Raw genomic sequence first — 12,524 nt, 5'->3', positions numbered from 1 at the left:
GGGAAGATGCAGAGGGGAGGCTGTAGACTTAAAAGCTAACAGGAGGGACTCTTACAGAATGACAGTCTTCCATGGGTGCAGGGGTGTGTTCCCATCCCTCTGCACTGGTGGAACTGGGAAACCCCACAGGACTGTGCCCTCTCATAGAGCAAGGAGACGGGGGCACCAGACGTCCCCAGCACCCCTCCAACCCTGGCTTAGAGGCTTTAGAGAAAGCCACAGGCCACGGAGGAGTAAAACACCTGTACTCAGGGCTCAAGTAAGGACTTTGCTTCTCTGAGAGTCTCAGGACTGGACCTCTCCCATTTCTTAGGACCCCCTTCATCCCCCATGGCCATCACTGAGTGCAAGCACTCAGTAAAAATGAGGCAGGTTTCAATGAAAATCAGAAGTCTGTACTCTAGGCTACAGGAAGCCCAGAACCCCAGACAGACACTTACATGCTACAGACCTTATGTCACCCAAAACCTCTCTGTGCTGCCGATTCCCAAGGCTTTGAACGGGATGACCATTGCAATTCTTCTAAACCTTAAAAGGTTTAATCTATAAAATGCCCTAAACCAAACTCTGCTAGGAATTACTCTAAAACAGTATTGTCTGCAATCATGGAGAAGTTCTGTATCTGCACTGTCCAAAACTGGTCACCAGGCCACTAGTTGTCAACCGGGGGCAAAACTACGCCTCAGGAGACATTCGGCCATCTCTACTGACATTTCTAACGGTCATGACCAGCGAGTGCTAATGACATCTAGCAGGTAGAGGCCGGGGTGCTACTAAAGTCTACAATGCGTAAGACAGGCTCCTCCCTTCAACAAAGAATTATCTGGCCCCAAATACTAATCACAGATTAGACACGTGTGGCCACTGAGCGCTGGAAATGTGGCTAGTGTGACTTAGGAACTGAATTAACAAAACTAATTAATTATTAATTTATTTAACTGAAATATAGTCAGTTACAATGTGTCAATTTCTGGTGTATAGCACCATGTCCCAGTCATGCATATACATGCATATATTTGTTTTCATATTTTTTCATTAAAGGTTATTACAAGATATTAAATACAGTTCTCTGTGCTATACAGAAGAAATTTGTTTTTTTAATCTATTTTTATATGAATTAATTTTAATTTTAGACTTCAAAGGCCAGCAGCTAGTGGCTGTCATACAGAACAGTGCAGTTCTACATTAAGGGTCTCAAAATATTTACCAAAGAAAGAATGTGTCTGGACCAAATCATCCACAATTTTCCTACAACAATCAATCTACTCATAAAGACGACATTAGGTTTTACCTTCAATTATAAATCAAGCCTCCTATAGAAGGGGACTGAAATAAATATACTACCCAAGGCACAAGCATTTGTTAGTGGAACAGCAAGCTTCGCTTAATAACAAAATGTCGCACACACCAAGAAACAGACTGCAGCTTATTTCCCCCAGGCTGCATTTTACAAGCCACAACAAAACAAAAAAGGTTACTGAAGCACATTTAGGACCAGTTATTCCTAGCAAATTATCCCTAATGCTGCATTATTAGCATTGCCTTTTAAAATCCTCCCCTAACTTAAACTAACCAAATTAAAACTGGATTGGGAAGATCAAAAGGGTATTAAATCTCCAAAGACAGGATTCAAAGTACTTAAGCAAAGAAAGGCCACATGAAAGGATTTTCCTTCTCAGTGCTGGTAAGGCACTCAACTCGGGTAGAGAAAAATCTGATTGTAGGGGCTCCTAAAATTGGTTACATGTGTATCCTTAGGGAGTTCAGTTTCCATAGGACACAGGAAGAATGATGTCCCCCAACCCCCACCCCCTGTACTCTTCAGAAGACAAGGTCAACAAACACATCCCTTGAGGTCTAAAATTCCCTTTTAGTCATGTTATCAAACTCAAATCCTGTGCCCAACACAGAATGAGGCCAAACAAGCCGAAACATCAAAATATTGGAGTTTAGAGCAGAGAAAGGTTTATTGCAGGGCCAAGCAAGGAGACTGGGCAGCTCATGCTCAAAAGCCCTGAACTCCCAATGGCTTTCAGGGAAGTTTTTATAGGTTAACATTTGGGGTGAGAGCTGCAGGGGGGCATGACTTTCCTCTGATTTGTTGGTGGGGAGGTAACAGGGGGGTGCTCCAGGAAACTCAATCATCAACCTTCTAGTTCCCACCAGTCTGGGTTCTCAGCAGGTGATCACCGTCCTCCACGTGGGTGGGTGGGGGGCCTTAGTTCCTGCAGAACAACTCAAAGACACATATCAGACTGCTCTGTATGTCCCTTGAGGAGGAACTAAGACTGTTTTATTGCTGAACTATTTCTTGACTGCTTTTCCTTCGTTTCTGCATTCCCTCACTTCCTTAATTAGTAACTGCTTGAGTCTGCTCTTTGGGACTCAGGAAAGGTCTAGGAGACTGTGAATGAAAAATACTGCCAGCCATATGAGTAAACAGAGGATGCTGTAGCCAGCAAGTCATCAGCCGCTACCACCACCCTGGACAGTGAGAGGAGGGAACTCAGGATGCGAATAGGCAGGCAGCCCGCCTCTGCTGCCACCCACAATGGTGTCCCCTGAGGGGACTCAGGATGTGAAAGAACAGGATACTGGCCCTAGACAGCTAGGTGCATATCAAATAATTTCAATGAGCCCATACCATTGTGCCTTCCCATACACAGAAAAGCACTAAATTCCTTAACTCAGATATTTTATCTTATTATTCTTTAAATAAACAGTAATCTTTTGATGTTCTGACTACCTGTTTTTTGTTACAAAAACTATATATCCAGGCTCCTCCCTTGTCTGGGTGGAACAGTCTCTCAGAGGGATCTGAGAGGCTGCCTCCAGGGTTCGAGTCCTCAGAAGGTCCGCTGAATAAAACTTAACTCTCAATGTATAGGTTGTTCACTTTATTGTGCAACGAGACAAGCCTTTTTCTACAAACAGGAACAGTGACCTTGTGGAAGGGCTTTGGTACACGGGAGGGCCCACAGGGTCCTGCTCGGTTTCAATCTCTGGTCTTTGATAGTCCCTGATCCTCAGGGGAACAGCGGTGGGACAAGAAAGAGGATAAAGTTTTGGATAGAGAAGTTAATCATAAACTCAGCAGAGGACCTCGGTTTTAGGGGGACTCAATTTCATCTAGAGTCTCTCCAGAGCGCAGGCCAGAAGTTACTTTTCTCTTAGAGCAGATGAGGCAAAGAGAACATGGCTGCCTCCACACAAATATTTAGTAAAGAAAGTAAATTTACTCAAGTAATAGATGTATTAAGCCCAAATCTGTCCATGGAGATATTCTCTATGTCTTCTCCTAGATAGCTCTTCTATCCAGCACTGCATTCGATACCAAAAGTGCTATGGCCAGTCACAAAGTGAGACAAGACATGCATTTAATAAACACTTTTAATGTCATGGCTCTTGGGAATCCAGAAGCAGATTCCTCTCCCCTCAGCTCCATCTTTCTGCTGAGTGGTACCAAATTGAAATCAAGCATCAGAAGGAATTGCTTAAAAAGTTATCTTGGTCAATCTACTGTCTAAAGGTAGCGCTGGTCAGTGAAATAGGTTGTGTTGTTGTGATACATGTATCTGGTCTTTGTCCCAGGTTCCTGGCACAAAAGCTCCTAAACCCATGGAATGCCCTGAATGACAGGGGTGAGAAGGATCCTTTGTTATAATAAGCCCCTTTCAACCTTACCTGAGTTTAGGTTAATGAGGAGATGACTAGTGGCTGGAAGGTTGCCAGAGGAACCAACCACGTGATTAGAGGGTATGAACTCTCAGCTCCCCCCATCTTCAGGGGGAAAGTGGGGCCAGAGACTGAGCCAATCCCCAATGGCCAATGATTTAATGAATCACCCCTATGTAATGGAACCTGCATAAAAACGCCTAGAGCACATGGTTCCAAGAACACATCAAGCTTCTAGGAGGGTGGTGTTGCTAGAGAGGGCATGAAAGCTTTACACTCACACTCGTGTGAACACATACACACCCCATGCCTTGCCCTATGCATTTCTTATTTGAAACTGGCTTCTGAAGTAGGGGCAATCTTGTGGCACTGAGACCTTAACCTGTGGGGTCTGATGCTAACTAACTCCAGGATGTTAGTGTCAAAACTGAATTACTGGACACTGAATTTTTGTTGTGAGAGTTGGATTATTGGTTGTTGGTATGAAGGAAACCACCCCACATCTGGTGTCAGAAGGGTTTTGTATCAGAAGTAGATCACACAATGGGTAAAGTATGAGATTTCGCCATAACATTCCAAAGTAATTCACTTATACTCCGGAATCGAGGAAGGCTGCTGGAGACCACCATCACACCAACATACCCTCTCACCTCTTCCCATGGGAACCCCCTCCTCTTATTGGCACTCCCTTCATGTGTGGGGCAGGCTCAGCTCTACCACCACCCTGGGCTCCTGAGCCCCTTAGAACAGTGCTTTCAACCTATTAGAGGGTTAATCCAACATTGAAAAATAAAATAAAATAGAAAAAAAATTAAGCATCAGATGTATAATATTTAATAAGGTTATACAAGCTATGAAACTTTGGTTTGTGTGTACTGGCTGGTGATATGAAATACATTTCTTACTGGGGAATCACAATAAAAAACGATGGACACCACTGCTTCAGAATGCCATTATCCCACCTGCCTTGGGAAAGGTTGCCTTCTAAAGCCCGGCTCAAGCCCTGCAGGCTCTTCAAGCCTTTCCTGGTGACCTCCCCTCCCCTCCATCGGTCCCGGAGGGCCCGCCCACTCATCTCCACTGAAGCCCACAGTCTAGACTTGATGAAATGCCACGTCCCAGCGTTTGTTCGTCAGCTCAGTGTGTGCTCCTTTTGTCTCCCTGTCTTCAGCTCCTCAAGGCACTGCCAACAGCCTTTATTTCTTACTCCTGTGGTGCCTAGTAAATGCTCACTGTCTGCTGATTTAGCAGAATTTTTTTCTTCTCGATGAGCCTAGATCTCTGACTTGGCAAATATTTCTTTTTTCATTTCTAAAACTTTTTCATCCTTTTGCACACAACTATTTAATCATGTTTCAGTTTTTTTTTTTCAAAGCAGGCTAAACAAATTCCACTCCCTTAACTTCTCTACTCCATTAACTTTCCCAAGATCAATGTGTCAAGATTTTAATCATATGTACACCTTCTCCAAATCTCTTCCCAACCAAGGATCCATGCCTTACCAACTCATCAGGGTGAACCCATCGTCTCCCAGTCAGGGGACCCGCCTGGGTATTTGTGACATACACAGACTCCCAGGCCCCTTCCTGGAGATTCCAATCCCAGGGATCTGGGGTGGGGAGAGGGTGCAGAACTCACCCAGGTTCAACAGGTGTTCCCTTGGATTCTTATTGCACATTTGGGGACAACTGAAACCTATGCTAAGGATAAGCAGATAATTGAAAGAATTTTCTTCCTCCACGAGGCATTATGAAGGACAGGGATGGGAAAGGAGAAAAATTCTTCACTTTTTCCTTATGGAACTATGTATTTTGTCTCCTACAAAAGCTTCGTAAATATTTGGCTTCCATGAGGAGTTGCATGTGCAACCTACATATAAGACATGGATAAAGGTGTTAATGAGGAGGGTATAGCTCAGTGGTAGAGCATGTGCTTTGGTATGCATGAGGTCCCAGGTTCAAGCCCCAGTTCCTCCATTAAAAAAAAAAGTTAACAAAAGCATTGCTCACCAAAGGCAAAAATTACAGATAATTAAAGATCTAATAATAGAAGGTGGATAAATAAAGTACAATATAATCAGGCAATGGAAAACCACACAGCAGTGAAAAGGAACAAACTACAACTGCATGCAACACAGACAAATACATAAAACAACACTGGTGAAAGCAGCAAGGCACAAAAGAACAGTATGACCACACGTACATAAAGATGAAAACAGGAAAGGTGGATCCATATTGTTTAGGGGTGCATACACAGACGGTAAACCCATAAAGAAAAGGATAGTGGTCAGGGGTGGGGGTGTGGCATTTGACCAGGAAGGGACACTTGGGTACATTCTAGAGTCCTGCTCAATTTCATGACCTGGTTAGTGGCTCCACCGATGTTCACGAGTTAAAGGTGACACTTGATTTGTGCACTGTTCTCTATATGTGATTTATTTCACACATGCATACAAGCAGTTTTGAAAGAATTCTTGTGGTTCATTTTCAGGTCAAATCAATTCCAGACCAAGTGCCTTTGGATGGTTTGCATTTACACTTGCTGTTTCCTTGTCTCTAACATGAAGGCAGCGTGGTGCCAAAATATGGTTCTCAGGAGGCCTCACAAACCCCCTGCAGAATCTGATGAACTTACAGACTTTCCACAGAATAATGCACAAATACACAAAAGCTTGTATACAACAGAGGTTTGTATCAGCCTGTACCCCCAACCCATCCATAAGCCCAAGTGAAGAATTCCTGGTGTAGAAAAAGAGATCGGCATCAGATCTTAGGGCTTCCTAGCTAAAATTCCAGCTCCGCTGCCTCCCATTGAGGTAGTCTCAGGCAGGTCACCCTGCTCCGAGTCCATTTCCTCACCAGTGAAGTGGGAGAAATCCTACCTACTTGCAAATTACCGTGGGAATTAAATGTGATGCACATAAAGGGCCAGGCACACATTAGGCACCCACAAATGGTGATTATGATTAGGCTTGAATTAGATGATCTGCACGGTTCCTTTTTTTGATTCATCCTCTACAAGTCTTTGAATATTTACAATTTAGGACGGATGGTCCACTACCCTTTCAGAGGCAGATAATGTGTTAAATTGGCAAATTTTCTACTATGCTCCTTCAAAATCACATTTTAAAGGGCTCTAGAGAAAACATTCACAGACATGAAATTACCCATTTTAGTGAATACGGCTCACTTTTCCAGGAGACTGTTTAAACAGACGCTATTTCAACAGAGCACATTCGGCCACATTTGCAAGTTCAGGAAGCCATATGTTATGCTCCGGAGACATGTGTAATGTGTCAGCTATGAAGGGCAGCATGTGGGAAAGGCAGACCTTACCTTCCATGTGGGCTCCAAACATTCCTGCTAATATATCACAAATGGGATTTTCAATGGCTGGCCTGTAAGTGTCTTATTCATCAAATCATTTCCAAATGACACTCACTTGCTTCAGAGCTTTCCCATGAAGCTTGGCCTTTGGAAGGACCTGCCCGCCTCCTGCAAGGGTAACAGACATCATGTCCACTGTGTGATGAATGCTGCGGCTTTGGCAGCTGGCAACGTCTGCCCTTGGCCAGACGTGGCATCACCTTCTTTTATTTTGGTTTAATCACTAGCACTTAAAAAACCAGTGGAAACTCAGTGGTCACAGACATCTGGCTAGTGGGCAGGTTTGAGTTCTGGAATATACCAACCCAACCAAAATAATCCAGTGGCACAGAACAATCCAGGAAGAGAAAGAGTTTCTTTGACCTTTTTTTTTTTTTTTAGGGAAGATGCTAAAAGCCTAAGGATCAAAACCTCGCACAGCTCCTGCTGGATGGAGCTGGGCAGTCAGCGGGAGGAGTCTGAGACATTATCTTTGGAAAGACTGCATCGCTCTCTCTAGTTTACGGAGAGTAGGCTGTTTTGCCAAAATAATCAGTAAGGCTAAAATGAAAGTTAGACAAAGTAGACAGTGTTTTCACCACCGGGAAGGTTTCAGAGTCATACCATCCAGAAAAAAAAAAAAAAAAAAAAAAAGAGCACACACCTCATATTTTAAGACAGAGGACGGGAAATCAACAAGATTTGGGCCAGATGGCATTTTCCCCTGTTGACTGTACCAGCAGTACTTATTAGATATTCAGCTATAGGTACAAAGTAATTTTAAATTCTATAGATATGCCATTCATGTATTTGTTCGTTCATTCATTCAAATATATACTTACTGCCTTTTACATGATTGGCATAGTTTTTACTGAATTTTCTAGGTAGGTGAGATGAAACAGAGCAGTGTGAGAAGTACGCCAACAAGACCAGACCTCAGAGTGCTCGACGGAGTAAAACAGGGAATCAACACAATAAAAGGGAGGGACACCTTTCACGGGGGCAGGCAGGGAAGGCTTTCGACTGGATCATGAACTAGGCCTTAACGATGGGTAATATTTAGGTTAATGGAGAGAAGACACAACAGTTGAAAAACGCAGGATGTATTTAGTAAGAGTGTTAATAGTCAGTAGATCCAAGTGAGGTCTTATAAGACTGTTCTCGTTAGCATCCATAGTAAACCCAGGAAATTGCCGTCACATCAGGACTTAAAAATCTGACAATTCTCCTGTTTTAAACAAGCCCCGCAGCTTTAGAAAGCGCTTTCCATATAATGCCAGTTACTTACATATACATATAATGTCAAAACACACAAGTTCACCTAAAATGAGACCCCCCTACGTTTTTATGTCAGATTACCCCCACACACAGGTTACAGTGTCTCTGCGAATCACCCCAGAATCAACCTGCCAGCCTCCCTTTAGTGGACCGTGCCTGAGATCGCCGAGGTCTTTTCCACATCAGTGCTGACTGCTGTGTCACAGGCATAAGCCGTAATTATAAACACCTCCATCCAGAAACAGGCTGTTTCCGCTGCTTGACCCACCAAGAAAACACCCTACCCACTGCTGCCTGCCCCCCTCCCCTCACTGCTAATCACCTGGACCAGGTTCCTTCTCCCGGCTAGGCTCTCCCCTGCTTTTCTTCCACAGCATTTGGCACCCCTGTATTTCTAAAGTATCTTTTTAAAGGTCTGTCAACCTCTCACTGGCCTAGGAGTCCCAGGGCATGGCCAATGGCCAATGGCCAATGGCCAGCATCTGCCTTGTTCATCATAAAGCCTTGGCCCCTGGCCCACGGCCTGCCAGATGGCAGGAGCTCGAGTCAGAGCTGTGCACAACAGCTTTGTTTTTCTTCCTTCTCCCTTGGGAGCCAGTGCTAATTAACCCCTTCTCCATTGATGACTTCGTCTCAGTCTACAAATGTAGGTACAGGCTCCATAATGCTATCTAATTCCTTCCTCTGACTATGCTGATCAGCGTTAAAACATCACTCTAGATCTAAAAACCATGTCAAATGAGGTTAAAAAAAAAAAAACAGAACAGTCTCATGGGAGCAGAGGTAAGTCTGGGAATAGGTCCAGCCAACTTTACCCTACAGGTTCCATCCAACTCAACTGGGCTCAAGCACCCATTTATTTATCTGTATCAACCAGGTGTATGTGATACATACAAATATCAGGCACCATGCAAAGTCCTAGGAATAAAAAGATGGATATGAAGTAATGTTGACCCTCAAGGAGTTCACTTATTTCTGAAGACAGAAACACACCCAGTACCTACTTACATTAGCATCTGTCAGTGCTCGGCCAGGGTTGTGAACTAAGTCCCATCAAAGCCCAGAGAGGGTACAATTACTACCAAAGACAACTAAAAATGTATCGTTCTAGGAAGTATACTACAGTTCCTATTTAAAATTACACAGCTGTGATTACACAGATGTAACAATATTACATAATAATATAAACACAATTTTATAGTAATGTAAGTCTACGTGTTAAGTACCATCATTGGTTTATTTTACAGATGAGGAAACTGAGGCACAGAGAAGTTAAGAAACACAGAAAGTTACTCTTGGTTCTCTCAAGAGAAGAAAGCTAAAGCAGTTCAATTTCAAGAAGATGAAGGGACTTCTTAGGATGCGCAAGATGTAAGTGTGTTTATAGACTGAGGCAAGAAAGGAGTCAGCGGAGAAAGGAGGAGGGAAAAATAAAGGGGGGGGGGAGAAGTGGGCATTCAACCCAGACAGAAAGCTGATCTTTGTAAATGAGCCACGTTCTGCCTGGGAGATGGTACGAAGGAAGAGGAGCGTGAGCAGAGATCTGGTGGTAGAGAGGAGGTCAGTTAGTGTTTTAAGGCTTCTGTTTTCCCGGGAAAAGCAGGAGGTAAAGTAGGCAGGGTCCGTGGTGGGCTGAAGAGCTTGACAAATGTTCCCAGTAGCTAACGTTCCCAACAGCTCCTGGGGGAATGGAGAAAGGAAACCCACTTGGAATGAGTAAAGGGGTTTTCAAGCAGCCCTGAACGCCCAGCTGAGAGTAGGAATTATAACTCCATAAAGAAACCATTTAGTGGTGTTGTGTGATTTTTCACAAGAAGCATTAGTAGGATGGGGGCAAGGGGTGGTAGCTTGATCCACGACTGGGGATGAAAAGACAAGTAAAGCAGAGATTCCAGGGTCAGGAGTATGGGAGGTGCCAGTGGGCAGGTATCTAAAAAGACCAGGGAATAAGGTTAAGGTCTAGGGCACAGTCCTATAGACCAGAGACAGGGTGTCAGATGGTAACTTAGATGAATGTTAGAGTTCCCAGAACGATGGCAGAAAGGAAAAACAGGGGGTGGCAGCCAAATTCCAGGAGAAATAGCCCTCAAAAGATGGTGAAGAAAGTGAGATGAGAGTGGCCCAGCATAACCCAAAAGAGTGTTAAGAGAGAAAGGCGTAATGTGGTTGTAGAGCAAGTCGGTCAAGCCTCATAAAGAAGTGGTTTCCTGTGATTTACCGAGTTTCTACTATGTGCTAGTCCCTTCCAGGTGCCCTAAAGAATTGATTTCATTTAAGTCACTCTAAGCACCTATACAGCCTTGAATAGTGTCCCTACAAAATTCATGTTCCCCCAGAATGTGACCTTATTTTGAAACAGGGTCTTTGCACAGGTAATCAAGGTAAGAGGAAGTCATTCTGGATTAGGGTGGGCCCCAGGTCCATGGCTGGCAAACTTACAAGGAGAGAGAGATGAAGACATGGAGGAAACAGGAGGAAGAGTGTGTGATGACAGAAGCAGAGACGGGGGTTATGCTGCCATTAGCCAAGTATGGCTGGCAAGGACCAGAACCTAGAAGATGTAAGGAAGGATTCTTCCCCAGAGCCTTTGGAGGGAATATGGCCCTGTCCACACGTTAATCTTGGGCTTCTAGCCTCCAGATCCGCGAGTGAACACATTTCTGCTATTTAAAGCCACTTGGTTTATGGGAGTTTATTACGGCAGCTCTAGGAAATTAACACACCATCCAGTGGTGTATCATTATCCTCATTTTTACTGCCGAGGAAACTGGTGCTGGGAAGATTATGTATTTCGTACAAAGTCCCAAGGCCAGAAAGTAGACAAATCAGGATTCAAACCCAGACCTTTGTCCCTTTTCCACTGCACAGTCCTGCCCCTCACATACGCTCACAGCACCAGGGAAGACCAGGCAGACAGAGGGCAGTTGGGGGGGAACGTGAGGCAGAGGGACAGACCTCAGCCTGGTGGTACTGAGATCAGAAACTCTGAGCTCAAAGTCCCTTTTAAACACAGGAACCACATCTAAAGCAAACTCAATATGAAACTCAATATGTGAAATTTAGTCATACAAGAGCATATAAAGTATGATTATTTACAAGCATGTTCATAGGAAGGTCTCTTTGAATAGTAAGCATATATATATATAGAGAGAGAGAGAGAGAGAGAGAGAGAGAGAGAAAGAGAGAGAGAGAGAGAGGGAGAGAGAGAGAGATTTGATTTATTCAAAGAAACATTCATTGCTTAAAGGGAGATACACAGGTAATAATGAGTATCTTAAGGTCTGAGCAAGGCTCTCCCCGCACACAGACAGGACCCTTGGGGACGTGTCTGGCTATAATCCAAGCACACACCACAAGTATTTTTGGCATGTACTTGAGCATAATGGGCAGCCATGACCCCTAAGCTTTGCTCTTTACCCAAGGGGCAAAGGATAGATTTCACATCAAGTATCCAGATGAAATGATTTCATCCACAAAGTCTTAAGCCAAATGCTAGAGTGCACTTTAAGTGCCTCAATGGTCAGAGTAAGGGATCAGTGTGGTCTCTTGCCCTGATCATGCCCGGGCATCGTGCCCTTTACAGATGGCAAATGATTACCAAGGAACAAAATGACAGCTAAAGAAATCTACAAGCAGTGGAAACAGTCCTTGAAGTTACAAATCCTGGGGGAGATCTGACTGCTCTGTATTTTCTGCTGCCCTCCCCACTTGCTGCACCCCTCTTCCCTACATGCCCCCCACCCCATACACACTCTCCTTTCTGGAACAAGTCAGCTCAACAGCCGAAAGCTGGAACCTTTAATGGCGTAGGTGTAGTATGACTCCAGGACCAGGGTATCTCAACTGCCATTGATTTGTTTTCTTGCTTGGGGGCTAAGAGAACATTTGAGGACCCCAAGTTTAGGGAAGGAGGCCAAGGTAGCTCCCCCGACTTAGCGTCCCCTGACACTAGCCATGTGTAAGTGGTAAGCGACTACAGTGATTCGAATCCTACCCCCATTCCTGTCCACAAAGGACCTCAGAATGAGACCTTAATTGAAAATAGGATTTTGAGATAAGAATGGGCCCCAAATCCAATGAGTGGGTATCCTTATAAGAAGTAAGAGACAAGGAGAAGACGATGTGAAGATGGAGGCAAAGATTAAAGTGATGTGTCTACAAGCCAAGGAACACCACAGACTGCCAACAGCCACCAGAAGTTAGGGG

General features: G+C 44.2%; 1 protein-coding gene across 4 annotated transcripts in view; it reads right to left on the bottom strand.

Annotated features, from left to right (window-relative positions):
* The window catches only part of RAI14 (retinoic acid induced 14), a 139,607-nt gene that overhangs the window by 56,829 nt on the left and 70,254 nt on the right, over positions 1 to 12,524 (bottom strand). The window lies entirely within an intron of this gene.

Source organism: Camelus bactrianus, chromosome 3 (assembly GCF_048773025.1).
Source record: "Camelus bactrianus isolate YW-2024 breed Bactrian camel chromosome 3, ASM4877302v1, whole genome shotgun sequence".
Lineage (NCBI taxonomy): Eukaryota > Metazoa > Chordata > Mammalia > Artiodactyla > Camelidae > Camelus > Camelus bactrianus.
Note: the sequence above shows the minus strand (reverse complement) of the source record. Positions and strands in the feature narration are given on the sequence as shown.